The sequence below is a fragment of the Haliaeetus albicilla genome, chromosome 24, assembly GCF_947461875.1.
Source record: "Haliaeetus albicilla chromosome 24, bHalAlb1.1, whole genome shotgun sequence".
Lineage (NCBI taxonomy): Eukaryota > Metazoa > Chordata > Aves > Accipitriformes > Accipitridae > Haliaeetus > Haliaeetus albicilla.
In genome coordinates this window covers 20,398,357-20,412,273 of record NC_091506.1, presented here as the reverse complement: position 1 = coordinate 20,412,273, position 13,917 = coordinate 20,398,357, and the positions used below count along the sequence as shown (strand labels likewise).

General features: G+C 58.3%; 1 long non-coding RNA gene and 2 other non-coding genes across 3 annotated transcripts; 1 reads left to right on the top strand and 2 right to left on the bottom strand.

Annotated features, from left to right (window-relative positions):
* Window positions 1-436: 436 nt before the first annotated feature.
* On the bottom strand, window positions 437-521 carry LOC138681869 (small nucleolar RNA SNORD45). Its single transcript, XR_011322069.1, has one exon. It is a non-coding gene; the product is annotated as a small nucleolar RNA SNORD45 (small nucleolar RNA).
* Window positions 522-4,785: 4,264 nt separating this feature from the next.
* LOC138681787 (uncharacterized) lies at window positions 4,786-5,511 on the top strand. The gene is made up of 3 exons (XR_011321993.1): window positions 4,786-4,898; window positions 5,232-5,323; window positions 5,413-5,511. It is a non-coding gene; the product is annotated as an uncharacterized lncRNA (long non-coding RNA).
* A 5,266-nt stretch (window positions 5,512-10,777) lies between these two features.
* LOC138681868 (small nucleolar RNA SNORD45) lies at window positions 10,778-10,862 on the bottom strand. Its single transcript, XR_011322068.1, has one exon. It is a non-coding gene; the product is annotated as a small nucleolar RNA SNORD45 (small nucleolar RNA).
* Window positions 10,863-13,917: the final 3,055 nt, after the last annotated feature.

The following is a 13,917-nucleotide window of genomic DNA, read 5'->3' as shown; positions in this document are numbered from 1 at the left end:
TGTACTGGGCCTGGCTGGGATACCGGTAATTTTTTTGTCATCGCACCCTGCACGATGCTGGTTTTAGCGTTGACAGCACACCGATGTTTAGCTACTGCTGAGCAGTGCTTACGCAGAACCAAGGTCTTCTCTGTTTCTCACTCTGCTGCCCCACCCAGCTGGCTGGGAGGGGACACAGCAGAGACAGCTGCCCCGAGCTGACCGAAGGGGTACCACGGATCCATACCACGTAGTGTCATGCTCAGCAAGAAAACCGGGACTGGGGGAGTCTTTCCAAGGCAGCCACTGCACCAAGATGGCTGGGCATCTGCCTGCTGGTGAGAGGTGGTCGGTGGTTGCTGTCACATCAGTTGGCTTCCTTTTTTATTCCCTGCACTTGTTAAACTGTCTTTATCTCGACTCCCTTAGGTCACAGCCTAAGGAAACCGGAGCTTCCTGGGTCTCAGAGTAATTCTAGAGCTCAAGTGGCGACAGACATCAACTCTAGATCACACAGTACATGCCAACGCTCATCACTGACCCAAGAAGACATGCTCCTCCTGTCCTACCCAAGGCTTTCAAGTCCAACACACTTTCTTCCTAAAGCAGGACGCTACCTTATTTACTTGTAACACCATTCCTACGTTCCGTGGGATGGGGCTACAGGTAGGTTACGCAAGCCATCAAGCCACTGTCTGGAAGCACCAGAGCCTTTTGGGTACTGTTTGTCACCATGGTTTGCCTGAGAAGGAAACTAAAACACAGAATAGACGGCGAGAAATTTAACCTGCCATGGAGATAGCTACAGTGAACAAGTACGAGTTTGTGCTTTACAAAGCATCATTTTTAAAATTCAACCCTGAGTTTTTCAAGTGTCAACCCTTATTTTTATAATGCAAGCCTCAATGTTAGGGCAAAAAGCATAAATTTAAAAGACCAAAGCCTACTTCTGGGGGTGCAAACAGTCATTTTTAAGGTCCAGGCCCACATACATGGAGGACAAAACCTAATTTATTAGTTCCAAGCTCCATCTTTAAGGTTCAGAGACTCATTTTAAGGGCCCAGAGCATCATTTTTAAGCCCCAAAGTCTGATCTGGAAGGACCACAGCCTCATTTGTAGAGTCTAAATCCAAATTTATACGGTCCAAACCCTTATTTTTACTTTCCAAACTCTTAGTTTTGCCTTCCAAAGCCTCATTTTAGTTTCCAAAACCTTCACTTTTAGGGTGCAGAAGCTCAGGGTTAGTTTGCATAGTCTCATTTTCAGGGTCCAAAGCCTCTTTTTTAGGATCCAGACAAGCATTTTTAGGGTGCAGGCTGCATCTGGACTGTCCAAACCCTCATTTGGAGGGTCCAAAGCCCACTTTTAGGGCTCAAAGCCTCAGGCTTAGGTCCCAAAGCCTCAGGCTTAGGGTCCAAAGCTTTGATTCGAGGATTGAAAGACTTCAGTTGCAGGGTGCCAACCCTCATTTTAAGGTACAAACTCCTCACTTAGGGCTCAAAGCCTCATTTCCTTAATGTCCGAGGCATATAATGAGCATCCAAAGACCCAGCTGTAGGGTCCAAAGCCCCGTTTTAGGGCCAAAATCCTTGGTTTCAGGCTTTAAAAACGGCCCTTTGGAAATGCTGACTCATATGGGCCCTAGCAATATGAAAGAGGGGGTCTCAGCATGCCCGGGCCCCCACTGCCTGCGGCTGTCTGAACCTCTCCCAGCTCTGGCTGGGAGACAGGAGTCGCCAGGGGGAAGGGGGTAGTGGGAGGAGGTACTGGTCCGGCCAACTTGGGAGGGTCCGTACCAGTCCCTGTGCCCTTGTGCTCTCTCTAGTTAGCGCACGACAAGAAGAGGGTGGAAGAAGACCTCTGGCAGAGCCTGCCGTACCTGCGGGACACTCAAGCCACCTTGCCAGAGGTGGCCATCAGGTTCATCGGTGGGCCACAGTCCCCAGGGTCCCTCTTCTGCCAGCCTGGCCCCAGTCCCCACCACCGCATTGGCAGCAAGGTCTTGCCGCATGGCACCCGAGGAACCTGAGCAGGCAGAAGCTGCGGGATACCTGCGACGGCGAGGAGGGGCTGGTGGGGCAGGGGACGGGGCCTGGGCAGGGTGCCATGGTCTGGAGGGGACTCCTGGGGGTCTCTGCAGGCAGGGGGGGGGTCATGTCTGCTCTGCTTCCTTCTCTTGCAGCCCTTCTGCCCTTGGCAAAAGACCCTGAACTCTCGGTCAGGACTCTCGCAGCGGAGGCCATCTTCATCCTGATAAGAGAGATGCCAAGATCAGGATGGAGCCTGCAGTCACTGTGCTGCTGGCCCCCGGTGAGCCCTGAAGAAGTGAAATCCTCCTCTGGAAAACAGCTGTATTTTAATAAATTTTTTTTTTTTAATAAAGCTGGAACAACAAGCCCAGTCCCATGCTGTCCTTCCCATGGAGAACACCCAGAGCGTGCTGAGCAGACAGTGTCATTCCTGGCTTGTGCTGCTGCCTGCAGGACAGCAGACCGGGACCCAGGGTGTCCTTGCGGCAAAGCCCCAGCTGCTCCGCTAGACCACAGAACCCGGAGAGGAGGAGGAGGAGGAGAGAAGCTTTAGCCCAGCCTGCCTCTCCTGAGACATCTCAGGGCACCCGTACTCTGCCAAGTCGGCAAATTGTCGTTTGCCCTGGCATCAAACCCCTCTCTTTTACAGGGGAGGGGTGCTGGTTTGGGCCGGGATAGAGTTAATTTTCTTCACGGTAGCTGGCACGGGGCTATGTTTTGAGTGGGAACAAGGGGTTATACCAGATGTCCCGAGTGGGGACAGCCCAAAACTACATAAGCCAAGTGGGGCAGGAGCAAAACTGCCTCCAGTCACCTCGAGTGGGAATCTGGCAAAGCCGTGGCTGATAGAAAGCTGACAAACCCTGGAGGCAGGAGAAAATGTGGGTCGCATGTGGTGTTCCCCAGGGCTCAGTACTGCGGCCGCTTCTGTTTAATATCTTTATCAACGATCTGCATGAGGGGATGGAGTGCACCCTCAGCAAGTTTGCCGACGACACCGAGTTGGGAGGGAGGGTTGGTCTGCCTGAGGGTAGGAAGGCTCTACAGAGAGATCTGGACAGGCTGGATCGATGGGCCGAGGCCAATTGTACGAGGTTCAACGAGGCCAAGTGCCGGGTCCTGCGCTTTGGTCACAACAACCCCACGCAGCGCTACAGGCTTGGGGAAGAGTGGCTGGAAAGCTGTCCGGCAGAAGAAGACCTGGGGCTGCTGGTTGACAGCCGGCTGAATACGAGCCAGCAGTGTGCCCAGGTGGCCAAGAAGGCCAACGGCATCCTGGCCTGTATCAGAAATAGCGTGGCCGGCAGGAGCAGGGAGGTGATTGTTCCCCTGTACTCGGCACTGGTGAGGCCGCACCTCGAGTCCTGTGTTCAGTTTTGGGCCCCTCACTACAGGAAAGACATGGAGATGCTGGAGCGTGTCCAGAGAAGGGCAACCAAGCTGGTGAGGGGCCTGGAGCACAAGTCTTACGAGGAGCGGCTGAGGAAGCTGGGGCTGTTTAGTCTGGAGAAAAGGAGGCTGAGGGGAGACCTTATCGCTCTCTACAACTACCTGAAAGGAGGTTGTAGTGAGGTGGGTGCTGGTCTCTTCCATCAGGAAACTTGCAATAGGACAAGAGGAAACTTGTCCACCGGACAAGCCCACCAGGACTGGACCCCTCGGCTGACCAGACACCTCGGCTGACTGAACCAACGCTGGACAGACCCAGGACCGGTGAAATCTTTCTCTCTTCCTTTTTCTCTCTCTGTCTTCTTCTCTCTTTCCTTTTCCTTTGCCAAAGTCCCTACACCTCATCCGTTTCAAGATAGAAACCGTTGACCAAGTCTGAGACTAAGAGTGGATCCAGCCGCCCCTGGGCCCTTCTCTGAGGAGGAGTCTGGAAAGCGAGGGGGTCTGCTCTGAACCTCCTGACTCAACAGGAGGGATCTCCTTATTCCCTCAATTGATGTATATGGTTACACGGTTTACAGAAGTAGTCTTATGCCAGTTCCTGTTGTGAGAAACCCTGCCACCTACTACCACGCCTCCCCAAATCAGTTGGCTTCTGTCATGAATAAAATCTTTAACCGATCGTTTGGTGTTGCTTCACCTTAATTTAGCCCAAGAGAATTTCGAATTAAACACGACTCCCTGGTCTGTCCAGTCTGGGTCGTGACAGGCCCTCACTGCTCGCCCCCAAAATCACGCGCCTATCTAACCGAAATCTCCCTTGCCGCAACTTGAGGCCATTGCCTCTCGTCCTATCTCCGGCCACCTGACAGAAGAGACCAGCACCCACCTCACTACAACCCCCCTTCAGGTAGTTGTAGAGAGCGACAAGGTCTCCCCTCAGCCTCCTCTTCTCTAGACTAAACAGCCCCAGCTCCCTCAGCGTCACCCGGTGACGCCCCGGTGACGTGGGTGCCGAGGGCTCGGGCCCCCGCCTCAGCACTTCGCAGCCACCCCTGTGAGGCGGTGGCCGCCTCAGAGCGGGCGGCAGGTGGCCGAGGGCGTCCCTGCCCGTAGCCGGGGCGCACGCGGGCCAGCGGTGCTGATGTCACAGCGGCCACTGTGACCCGCGGGGGCAAGCCCACAAAAAGGAGCGCTGGGCACAGGCCGCCCGTCAGTGCGACCTGGTGAGGTGAGGAGAGGGCAGGGGAGGGACGGGGCTGGTGCGGGGCTGCCGAGGGAGGAGGGGGGCCCCAGGCCTCGGGGCGCTGGGCCTGTGCTGCAAGCTCACCCGCCTCTGGCTTCTCCCTCGCCCGCGCCCCGCTTCTCCCTCAGAGTCAGCAGAGGAGCATTTGGAGGAGACGCCCGGCGCTGCTGGGACAGGGACTCTCCAAACGCTCACCGTTGACGTGCGCCATGTCCGCAAGGAAGCAGAAGGCCCCCGACTCGATGGAGCAGGGTGAGAGCAAAGTAGCCCTCCCGCGGCGTAGCAGAGGGCTTGTCGGGGCGGCCGGCGTGGGGCCGAGAGCGGTGGCAGGGGGAGGCAGGAGCTCCCCGACCACCCCGGGGCAGGGCCCCTCCTGTCCTCAGCCAGCGGGGCCCAGGCTGGGCAGTGGGCACCTGCTGGGACCCCCGTGCCTGCAATGCCCCCTTCCTCTCCAAGGCCTCCAGCCCTGCCCGTCAGCCAGCTCGGCAGGGGCAGAGCAGGCCCTTGGGGGCAATCCCTCAGGGACGCTTCCCCCGGCCCCGCAGAGGTGCTCATTCCCAGTGGCGTTTGCTCTCTCCCCTCCAGCATGCCTGCTGTGTCGCCGGGCAGAGGCTGACCCGGCTCTCTGCGGGGCCAAACTGGAGAAGCGAGGGCTCTGTGCCCACGTGTTTTGCCTGGTGAGTTACGCCGGGGCTCCCTCCAGCTTGCCGACAGGCAGTCCCTGCCACGCTCTCCTCAGCAGCTCCTCCTCTTTTCTCTGCTGCAGCTTTTTGCCAGCGGGCTTTTTCAGCGAGGGGGCAGGGAAGCAGGACTCATGGGATTTCTCCCCGAGGATATTCGACGTACAATCGCGCAGGCAGCGCAGAAGGTGAGCACCTGACAAGACCGGGGAGATCTGTGCCGGGAGAGGTTTGCGGGACCCTAGCCTGGATCCGAGAAAGAAATCCCAGCCCTTCCGGCCGGCTCTGGGGCAGGAGTCTTGCTCCCAGCAGCTCCACAGAGGCTCCAGCACAGGAGCCTCGTCCGACAGGCGCATCTGCGGGGTGTGACCCAGCAGCGGCCACATCCTGCGCCCTGCCCGGAGGCGTGGGGCTGGCCGCGGCGGCTGCCGCTGATGGGGGCTGCTCTGCTCTTTCCAGCACTGCTTCGTCTGTGGCGAGAGCGGGGCCGCCATCTCCTGCTGGCGGAGGGGCTGCGAGCGCAGCTTCCATCTCCCCTGTGCCGTGGAGGGTGGATGCGTCACCCAGTTCGCTCTTCAGTACAGGTACCTCCTCTCCCCTCCTCGCTGCCACCCGGGAAGGAGCCAGCGCTTCTCACCTCGCCCATCCCTTTCCTCTTGCCCCCAGGGCCTTCTGCTGGGAGCACCGCCCAGAGCAGGCAGTGGAGGCGGCTCCGGAGGAGAACACCACCTGCCTCATCTGCCTGGACCATGTGGAGGAGAGAAAGTCCTACGGCACCATGGTGTGCCCAGCGTGCAAACACGCCTGGTTCCACAGGGGCTGCATCCAGGTAGGAGCCGTTCCCTCGCCCCCGGGAATTGCTCGCCCCCGGGGCACGGCAGGCGCTCGGCAGCACCAGGGCCTCACTCGTGCCCCTTACGTTTCTCCTCCTGCAGGGACAGGCTATGAGCGCCGGCATTTCCTGCTTCCAGTGCCCACTCTGTAGAGATAAGGAGCACTTTCTCTCAGAAATGCTCACCATGGGGATCCGAATCCCCTTGAGGTTGGTGTCCTTCTGGCCGGCTCACAAGACAGGAGGCTGCAAGCGCTGTGCTGCGCCAGGGGCTGCCCCAGCAGTCCTTCCTGGCCCTCTGCTGTCCCGCGAGTCTGGGCTTCAGCTTCACGGAGGAGCTGGAAACAGGGCGGGGCGGGGCGAGCAGGGACGCCCTGCATCTCCCTTATGCCGGGGCAGCAGGGGCTCATCCGTTTTCCTTTCTCCATCAGACTGCCATCATGGGAGAACAGGCGTGCATACGCAGAACTAGGCGAGAGGCACAGCCGCTGCGATGCCAGGGAGTGCCTTTGTCCCGGAGGCAGGGAGCAGGCAGAGCAAGAGGGGTAAGTTGCCAAAGCTGCACCCCGGGGCTCTGTACGGGAACCCTGTCTCGCCAAGGGCTCGAGGCGCAAGGACCGAGACCGAGAGCTCGGCCGGACAATCCCGTGCTGCGGTCACTTTGTCCTCACAGCCATGAGCACGTTTGCTTCCCCAGGCCCTGGCAACTGCTCCTGTGCTGCTCCTGCGCTGCCGAGGGCACCCACAGACGCTGCTCCGACTTGAGGAGCAGCACGGCCAGCTGGGAGTGCGACGCGTGTGCTGGCCTGGGCACCGGTAAGAGGCAAAGCACCCGGCTGCCCCTGGGCTGGGGCCAGGGGCCAGGCAAGGCCTGGCAGCGGGAGCCCAGGGTGGGCCTGGCAGAGCCTCTCTGCTCTAGGAGGGCTGGGGGCACCGCTCTGGCCTATCCTGCCCCGGGCCTGGGGGCCGAGCCCTTGACCTTCCTGCTTCCCCTTACAGCCTCCAGTGCCAGCTCGGAGCTCGCCGGCCCCAGCACTGCCAGCCAGGCAGGATCACGGCAATCGCTCAGGTCTCCGGCACCGGAGACCAGCAGCCCCAGCACCACCAGCCAGCTGCCATCAGGGTCCTCCTGCGGCTCCCCACCGTCGGAGACCAGCAGCCCCAGCACTGCCAGCCAGGCAGGATCGGGGCAATCGCTCAGGTCTCCGGCACCGGAGACCAGCAGCCCCAGCACTGCCAGCCAGGCGGCTTCGCGGTCCTCCTGCGGCTCCCCGCCACTTCAGGGCAGCAGCTGCTCCAGTCCCCCTGGGCCTGTGCGGATGCGAGACAGCTCCCGCTTGCAACGCCGGGCACAACATCCCTACAGCCGGCCTGGAAGATGCCATGACAGGAGCCGTGTGCCAGCACCAAGTGCTGAGACCAGCACCCCCAGCCAGGCGGCGCCGGGGCCGTCCCACAGCTCCCCGGCACCCGAGACCAGCAGCCCCAGCACCGCCAGCCAGCTGCCAGCGGGGTCCTCCTGCGGCTCCCCACCGCTGGAAACCAGCAGCCCCAGCACTGGGAGGCAGGCGGCATTCGGGCCACCCCATGGCTCCCTGGCACCGCAGACCAGCAGCCCCGGCAATGCGGCATCAGGGCCGTCCCAAGGCTCCGCAGTGCTTGAGGGCAGCAGCTGCTCCAGCCCCCCTGGGCCCGACCGCGTGCGAAACAGCTCCCGCTTGCAACGCCGGGCCCAACACCCTTACAGCCGGCCCAGAAGACGCCGTGACAGGAGTCGTGCGCCAGCACCAAGTGCTGAGACCAGCACCCCCAGCCAGGCGGCGCCGGGGCCGTCCCACAGCTCCCCAGCACCCGAGACCAGCAGCCCCAGCACCGCCAGCCAGCTGCCAGCGGGGTCCTCCTGCGGCTCCCCAGCGCTCGAGAGCAGCAGAAGCTCCAGCCCCCCTGGGCCCGTGCGGATGCAAGACCGCTCCCGCTTGCAACGCTGGGCCCAACACCCCTACAGCCGGCCCAGAAGACGCCATGACAGGAGCCGTGCGCCAGCAACAAGTGCTGAGACCAGCACCCCCAGCCAGGCGGCGCCGGGGCCGTCCCACAGCTCCCCGGCACCCGAGACCAGCAGCCCCAGCACCGCCAGCCAGCTGCCAGCGGGGTCCTCCTCTGGCTCCCCAGCACTTGAGAGCAGTGGAAGCTCCAGCCCCCCTGGGCCCGTGCGGATGCCAGACCGCTCCCGCTTGCAACGCCGGGCCCAACATCCCTACAGCCGGCCCGGACGCCGCCATGGAACCAGCCGTGCGCCATCCCCGAGCGCTGGTCCTGATCCCCCTCCACCCGTACAATAAAGTTGGCCGTTAATCTCTGTGCTGGGACATTCCACGCTCATTCGTCAGCTTCCTCCTCCTCCTCCACCTCTCCCTTTCTTGGGGGGCAGCCTTAGGGGCTGGGCCCAGAGCGTTGTCTTCTCCCTGGCGGTTGGCAGCACCTTCCCCAGACCTCCCTCCTCACGGGCTGGCCTTGGCCGGCTGCCCCGCGCCATGGCCGTGGGCTTCGGCTCTCTGCCCCCGCCGCCGGGAGGGTGGCCCGGCACGGCCCAGTCGGCGCCACCGCCCGTCTCTGGCAATGTGGGCTGTGCCCCCCCCAGCCGGCACGGCCCTCACGACTCGCCCCCCAAAATCACGCGCCCCGGCCCCAGCGACTTTTGACACGCTTCAACTCTGCCTCCTTCTCGATAAGCCTATAACCCATTTCCCATCCTCGTTGCCCAGGTTAGCAGAACTGGGGCAAAGCGGCAAAGCTACTTTTCTTGGAAAGTTGATTTCGGTGTCACGTCTGTCTTTGTGACATGAAGAATTCTGCAGCTTGTGTTTCTACAGTAGCCAAAGGCCTTTCCCCGTTCCCCAGCTCCGGGTCCTGTTCTCCAACGTGATTGCTGCTGCACCAACTGAAGGCTTCCTTCTTGCAGAACAAGCCAAGAAATCCTTTTTAAGAGAGACTGCAAACACCTGGTCAGGAACGTGCTCCTCAGAGCTCAGGAGAGCCAGAGCAGTACCTGTTACTGAGGGCTTGAGTCCCGTCATACGCCCTTTAGAGCAAAAAACCCCCACGTGCTCTACGGCAAGGTAACAGGGGGCCTGGGAAATGTCAGTCATCCAAAAGGATTTCTCTCCCGTTGGAGACCAGCAAGTACCTTTCTAGTGCAGGAAGGAGAAGAGATTTGGTTGCAGAGTGACGGCTGAACAGCTCCGCAGAAGATGGCGCAGAGCTGGAAGGCTGAATCAAAGAATAACGGTGACCAAAGCGCAAAGAGAATCCCCTGGGCTGGCTGTACGGATGCGAACAACCCTCCGCTCTTCAGGCAAACTACAGGTGGTCTTGCGGTGTGTGCATTGAGCGCCTTTCTGACAGGCCTTGATGCAGCATGCGAGTTGCTTCATTACAGCAGGGAGCAGCTGTCCTCTCTGAGGAAGGCAGGGGAACCTGGGAGACCCGATGGGCTTTCCTGCCAACAAAGAGGAAGGAAAGGAGGTACAGAGGGTCCAAAAGAGAACTCGGTGGCAGCGCTTTGTCATTCTGCTCTTGCCTGCTGTGACTGGGAAGACGTGAGCTCCGGGCGCCTGTCGTATGGGCTGTTGCATCATACGGCTGACGGGGAGCTGGGGACGTCCAGCTGGCAGGGCCAGACCTTGATGAGGTCTGCACGGCAGAAACATGCAACGAGGGGAAAACCGATGTGATTTCTGTGTTTAATCTGGCAGCCTTGTGTTCTTATACTGTTGGGCTGACCTAATAATGTGAATGTAGCTTTGACTACCTGGAACTTCTTTTTCGTGTCCTATTTTCCAGGCGTCCCTTAATCTACGGTTTTCCTCCTAGGGAGGGTGAGTCGGGCCCGGTGTTAGTCAGCAGAATTTGCTGCTGGGGGCTCTCAGTTAGCGAGGTTTAGGAATACCTCTGTGGTGCCGCTTTGGGGAGTTTCTCCCTGGAAATCGAGGCAAGAGAGCCCTTTCCCAAGGTGCCGAAGAAACCGCGTAGACTTGCGCGTACCTTCTAGGTCATGCAAGTAAAGCGAGATGCCAGCCAGAGATCGGGAGTGTGTTCACATTTCTCCCCGATAAGTCAAATGCCCTATTTTTCATGGGTTTCTCACAGGAATAAGAATCGTGAGCGGGCACAGAAGGGTTTCTGTACTGGGCCTGGCTGGGATACCGGTAATTTTTTTGTCATCGCACCCTGCACGATGCTGGTTTTAGCGTTGACAGCACACCGATGTTTAGCTACTGCTGAGCAGTGCTTACGCAGAACCAAGGTCTTCTCTGTTTCTCACTCTGCTGCCCCACCCAGCTGGCTGGGAGGGGACACAGCAGAGACAGCTGCCCCGAGCTGACCGAAGGGGTACCACGGATCCATACCACGTAGTGTCATGCTCAGCAAGAAAACCGGGACTGGGGGAGTCTTTCCAAGGCAGCCACTGCACCAAGATGGCTGGGCATCTGCCTGCTGGTGAGAGGTGGTCGGTGGTTGCTGTCACATCAGTTGGCTTCCTTTTTTATTCCCTGCACTTGTTAAACTGTCTTTATCTCGACTCCCTTAGGTCACAGCCTAAGGAAACCGGAGCTTCCTGGGTCTCAGAGTAATTCTAGAGCTCAAGTGGCGACAGACATCAACTCTAGATCACACAGTACATGCCAACGCTCATCACTGACCCAAGAAGACATGCTCCTCCTGTCCTACCCAAGGCTTTCAAGTCCAACACACTTTCTTCCTAAAGCAGGACGCTACCTTATTTACTTGTAACACCATTCCTACGTTCCGTGGGATGGGGCTACAGGTAGGTTACGCAAGCCATCAAGCCACTGTCTGGAAGCACCAGAGCCTTTTGGGTACTGTTTGTCACCATGGTTTGCCTGAGAAGGAAACTAAAACACAGAATAGACGGCGAGAAATTTAACCTGCCATGGAGATAGCTACAGTGAACAAGTACGAGTTTGTGCTTTACAAAGCATCATTTTTAAAATTCAACCCTGAGTTTTTCAAGTGTCAACCCTTATTTTTATAATGCAAGCCTCAATGTTAGGGCAAAAAGCATAAATTTAAAAGACCAAAGCCTACTTCTGGGGGTGCAAACAGTCATTTTTAAGGTCCAGGCCCACATACATGGAGGACAAAACCTAATTTATTAGTTCCAAGCTCCATCTTTAAGGTTCAGAGACTCATTTTAAGGGCCCAGAGCATCATTTTTAAGCCCCAAAGTCTGATCTGGAAGGACCACAGCCTCATTTGTAGAGTCTAAATCCAAATTTATACGGTCCAAACCCTTATTTTTACTTTCCAAACTCTTAGTTTTGCCTTCCAAAGCCTCATTTTAGTTTCCAAAACCTTCACTTTTAGGGTGCAGAAGCTCAGGGTTAGTTTGCATAGTCTCATTTTCAGGGTCCAAAGCCTCTTTTTTAGGATCCAGACAAGCATTTTTAGGGTGCAGGCTGCATCTGGACTGTCCAAACCCTCATTTGGAGGGTCCAAAGCCCACTTTTAGGGCTCAAAGCCTCAGGCTTAGGTCCCAAAGCCTCAGGCTTAGGGTCCAAAGCTTTGATTCGAGGATTGAAAGACTTCAGTTGCAGGGTGCCAACCCTCATTTTAAGGTACAAACTCCTCACTTAGGGCTCAAAGCCTCATTTCCTTAATGTCCGAGGCATATAATGAGCATCCAAAGACCCAGCTGTAGGGTCCAAAGCCCCGTTTTAGGGCCAAAATCCTTGGTTTCAGGCTTTAAAAACGGCCCTTTGGAAATGCTGACTCATATGGGCCCTAGCAATATGAAAGAGGGGGTCTCAGCATGCCCGGGCCCCCACTGCCTGCGGCTGTCTGAACCTCTCCCAGCTCTGGCTGGGAGACAGGAGTCGCCAGGGGGAAGGGGGTAGTGGGAGGAGGTACTGGTCCGGCCAACTTGGGAGGGTCCGTACCAGTCCCTGTGCCCTTGTGCTCTCTCTAGTTAGCGCACGACAAGAAGAGGGTGGAAGAAGACCTCTGGCAGAGCCTGCCGTACCTGCGGGACACTCAAGCCACCTTGCCAGAGGTGGCCATCAGGTTCATCGGTGGGCCACAGTCCCCAGGGTCCCTCTTCTGCCAGCCTGGCCCCAGTCCCCACCACCGCATTGGCAGCAAGGTCTTGCCGCATGGCACCCGAGGAACCTGAGCAGGCAGAAGCTGCGGGATACCTGCGACGGCGAGGAGGGGCTGGTGGGGCAGGGGACGGGGCCTGGGCAGGGTGCCATGGTCTGGAGGGGACTCCTGGGGGTCTCTGCAGGCAGGGGGGGGGTCATGTCTGCTCTGCTTCCTTCTCTTGCAGCCCTTCTGCCCTTGGCAAAAGACCCTGAACTCTCGGTCAGGACTCTCGCAGCGGAGGCCATCTTCATCCTGATAAGAGAGATGCCAAGATCAGGATGGAGCCTGCAGTCACTGTGCTGCTGGCCCCCGGTGAGCCCTGAAGAAGTGAAATCCTCCTCTGGAAAACAGCTGTATTTTAATAAATTTTTTTTTTTTAATAAAGCTGGAACAACAAGCCCAGTCCCATGCTGTCCTTCCCATGGAGAACACCCAGAGCGTGCTGAGCAGACAGTGTCATTCCTGGCTTGTGCTGCTGCCTGCAGGACAGCAGACCGGGACCCAGGGTGTCCTTGCGGCAAAGCCCCAGCTGCTCCGCTAGACCACAGAACCCGGAGAGGAGGAGGAGGAGGAGAGAAGCTTTAGCCCAGCCTGCCTCTCCTGAGACATCTCAGGGCACCCGTACTCTGCCAAGTCGGCAAATTGTCGTTTGCCCTGGCATCAAACCCCTCTCTTTTACAGGGGAGGGGTGCTGGTTTGGGCCGGGATAGAGTTAATTTTCTTCACGGTAGCTGGCACGGGGCTATGTTTTGAGTGGGAACAAGGGGTTATACCAGATGTCCCGAGTGGGGACAGCCCAAAACTACATAAGCCAAGTGGGGCAGGAGCAAAACTGCCTCCAGTCACCTCGAGTGGGAATCTGGCAAAGCCGTGGCTGATAGAAAGCTGACAAACCCTGGAGGCAGGAGAAAATGTGGGTCGCATGTGGTGTTCCCCAGGGCTCAGTACTGCGGCCGCTTCTGTTTAATATCTTTATCAACGATCTGCATGAGGGGATGGAGTGCACCCTCAGCAAGTTTGCCGACGACACCGAGTTGGGAGGGAGGGTTGGTCTGCCTGAGGGTAGGAAGGCTCTACAGAGAGATCTGGACAGGCTGGATCGATGGGCCGAGGCCAATTGTACGAGGTTCAACGAGGCCAAGTGCCGGGTCCTGCGCTTTGGTCACAACAACCCCACGCAGCGCTACAGGCTTGGGGAAGAGTGGCTGGAAAGCTGTCCGGCAGAAGAAGACCTGGGGCTGCTGGTTGACAGCCGGCTGAATACGAGCCAGCAGTGTGCCCAGGTGGCCAAGAAGGCCAACGGCATCCTGGCCTGTATCAGAAATAGCGTGGCCGGCAGGAGCAGGGAGGTGATTGTTCCCCTGTACTCGGCACTGGTGAGGCCGCACCTCGAGTCCTGTGTTCAGTTTTGGGCCCCTCACTACAGGAAAGACATGGAGATGCTGGAGCGTGTCCAGAGAAGGGCAACCAAGCTGGTGAGGGGCCTGGAGCACAAGTCTTACGAGGAGCGGCTGAGGAAGCTGGGGCTGTTTAGTCTGGAGAAAAGGAGGCTGAGGGGAGACCTTATCGCTCTCTACAACTACCTGAAAGGAGGTTG